This window comes from Zerene cesonia, chromosome 20, assembly GCF_012273895.1.
Source record: "Zerene cesonia ecotype Mississippi chromosome 20, Zerene_cesonia_1.1, whole genome shotgun sequence".
NCBI lineage: Eukaryota > Metazoa > Arthropoda > Insecta > Lepidoptera > Pieridae > Zerene > Zerene cesonia.
The window spans coordinates 8,767,546-8,771,539 of NC_052121.1; positions in this window are offsets into that span (position 1 = coordinate 8,767,546).

Here is a 3,994-nt window from a genome sequence, read left to right on the forward strand (position 1 = left end):
AATATGCCAGAACAATCAATTTTTATTCCTAAGGATTTTGATAAGAAATAACACATAATAGATATTAAACCGGGTTGATAAAGAATGTATTTCAAAAAAGCGAAGACGTTCTCTGTAAATATCTGTTCGGCTTTCCCTTTATAAAAAGCCGGTCTCCAAACAATACTGCAGTATACCATGACACTTCGTACTAAGCTGTTATATAACAATATATTTGTATGTTCTCGGTCAAAATCCTATTTGGAACAAGGTTATGTTGTAAGGTTTATACTTTGACCACAGATTCTTCAATATTAACTACCTTTAACTTATAGTATATAATTACGGCGTTAAACGGATCGTTAAAGTATGGCAAATTGTTTTTGAAAATAGATACATTTGAAATTCAGTTAATGAAAAAAAAAAACGATCTGGTGCGAGTTTTACTTGTACATGGAGGGTGCCTTACAAACGTCATTTATGTACTGTACACCAAACAATCTAGACAATATTATTTAGTCAATTTAATTCAGTCAGTAGCATATTAATTAAGTTAGGTTCTGTTATAGGTTCGACTCACTTGTGAAACTTAAAAAATGCAACACAAGTACACAACATATAGCAACTGACTGATATAACACAGTTTTATTAAACAATACCTTTATTTTCTTCAAATAAATATGTTAGTTATGTTTCTATTCAAAAACAGGTCAAAAAAATTGATGTAGATCGATTTTGTATTCTTCTTTTTCTTAAAGAGTCTTCTCGGGAGATTGGCGATCATTAGGGCTGTATAAATTTTGGAAACGGCTGTTCATAACAGCGATTTGGTGCTTTTTCCAAACCATTATATCCATTTGCGGCCAGGTCGTCTTCTACCTACATAGCGGCAACAGTATTGCATCATCTTCGAAAATTTCACTGTTTGACTATCGCGGTTTATGAGATGTGAGATACGGACGGACAGAGATAGAGCGACAGCCTTTAACTATCAACTTTCTTAATTTCAAGATTCTTAGCTTGTGCAGTACAGCCCAATTGTATTGCAAAATCTGTTCTTAGCGGACGTTACTAACCATTTAATTAATTATATATTTTAAAGTTTATGTTTGAAAAAATAAAGAACTTCATATAAATTTGCGATTAGGCTGTCACTGTCTAGGGCCAAAATCACAAGCTTATTTATATTAGAGTAAAACTGTTAGATGTGTGCCAAGACATTACTACACTAAGGGAGTAGTACTCAGCCACTTCTCTAGGGTCTCTCCATTTCTTACCGACAAATATATACGCTGTGTCGTAAGCGTATGCAATTATTTTAGTGGTTAGTAAGGCTAATTGGTAGAGTTCGTTTACATAGATGTGGAAGATGAGGGTAGAGAGCAGGTTGCCTTGGAGAACATCAAATGTTAATAATTGGCTGATATCGTCCCCGATTTTGACACACTGGCCAAAGAAAATCTTGTAGCTTATACTCTGAGCCACGTATTCCGATTCTGTGTATTTGAGTTTACTGTCTATATTTTGTATCACAGAGTCTACGAGTGTTGACACAGTATCTTCTGTGGATTATCCCTTACGAAAACCGAATTCATTACTGTTAATTATGTTTGTTAATATAATCAAGTTATTGCTTGTAAATAATTATTTTAGTATTTTAGAAAGACCACCAAAACAGAAATCGGCTGGTTGCTATTCACACTGCCCATATATCCAGACTTGTAAACTAGATGCACAATTGCCTTTCTAAACGCTTCGGGAAAGATATCTTGGGAAAGAGCAATACTGCAGATGTAAGTAATGGAAGCACAAAGATATGTCTTATCCCAACCAGAGGAGGAGTCCATGTGGAAATAAGGGGAAAAAAAAATAATAATTTATTTTTCTATTTTCTCATCACCAATGGTTATCTGCACAATATATTGTTAAATCCATTGCTTATTACTAACATTTGTGAATGGTGCCCGAAATAAGTATAGAATACTTATGTTACGGGTATAAGATAAACAATGAACATTATGGTCATTAATGAAATGATGAGAATTTTTTGAAAAAGATAATATATAAAGTACTTATTCTAATAATGGATATATTTTATCTGAGATTATGAATAATGTTGTAAGGATTGATGACTTGAAAGTAGGAACGGACCGGGAAGGGTCAGGAAAAGGAAACGGGCTGGTGTGGTAGTTCCCCGATGCGAGCTGGCCCAATTCGTGCCTAAGCGCGCTCGTCTCCCACAATAACTTGTTTTGTGCAAATGATAGATAGATATGGACATGTGAATTTTGTTATATAAATGTCTTCCAAGAAAACAATAAAATCTATGCGAAAGACAGGTATTAAATGAGTTTTGTTACACAGAAAATATTAATTCCTTCGTTTATCCTTATTTATATTTGGATTATATGTTAATTGGGCACATTGTATATATATGATATATGCATTAATATATAAAATAAAGGTTTGTCTGACAGTTAGAACATCCCAACGTTGGTAGAGTTCGTATGTTGGAAAACGAAATGGTAAACCAGTGCCAATGCTTAGTATGGCTCTTTGAGCTCTTTCAGCTTCTAAGAGGTTCACTTTACACGCACCTTCCCAGGAGATAATACAATAATTAATGATTGACTGGCATAAAGCTGAGTATACCATTTTTATAGTTCAGAAAATTGCAACATGTCTTAATATTTTTATTATGTATATCAGTTTGCGGACTCTTGTAACTAAATTGTAAATGTGAGGCTCAAATGTGAGAGTTTGATTCAAGTAGACACCTAGATATAAGTATCTATGTGTCTAATTGGATTCTTCAGTTCTTCGTAGTGGTAGATAAGAGCAGGGTAAGTTTGATATAGATGTGCATGAATGAGAAGTAATGATGTAACTTGAAGGAGGAAGAAGATTTTTTTTCCATGCATAAGCTATATATTTTGTCTTTTCGACAATAATGTCGACCAGGGGTTTAAGTACTATCTTATACCTTTAAACGAGCAATTCTTGTATATATATATATATATATATATATATATATATATATATATATATATATATATATATATATATATATATATATATATATATATATATATATATATATATATATATATATATATATATATATATATATATATATATATATATATAATTGGGATCTCGGAATCGGCTCCAACGATTTTCATGAAATTTAGTATATAGGGGTTTTCGGGAGCGATAAATCGATCTAGCTAGGAATTTTTTTTAGAAAATGTCATATTCGTGTTTTATTCGTGTTTTTTTTTCCTGACATCTATTGGTGAATAATAATACTATTTTGCATCGTAGATAGCTGGACAACTGAAATAATGTCATATTCGTGTTTTTTTTCGTGACATCTATTGGTGAATAATAATATTATTTTGCTTCGAAGATAGCTGGACAACTGAAATAACACATAGGCACTTTTTATACCGATATTCCTACGGGATACGGTTACGCAGCACGCTTACGCGGTTTCAACCGCGGGTCACAGCTAGTTTGTTTTTAAATAATAATATCTTTTACTTTTATGCTTTTCATCATTTTCTTGTCTTACTAGCGTTTACTTTGTAATTAATGTATCAAAAAAGTTTAATACATGTTTTCAGATGTCTTCAATATGAAATTAAAATATCTACCTCTGTATAGTATACACTAATATCATATAGAGGAACTTTTGTATTTTTGTTCATACGGATTGCAATCCCACACAGAGGGATCACGTAAGGTCGCGGGTTTTTTATTTTACAAATTGGAAATGCCACAATTTAGTTATTCCTGTATATTTATTATTTACTCACAATTCAATCGATGATATTAACTTACGAAGCGTGTCATTTTTACGACTATAATGTTATCTTAGCCACATGGCCTATATTATCACTTTACGTGGGGCGTTGCGACGCCCCTTCACGTTTAGTTTTTTGCATTACAATATCAGTTTCAATTAACTCGTCTTTCTCTGTGGTAGTGGACAATGACTAATTTAGTCATTTAT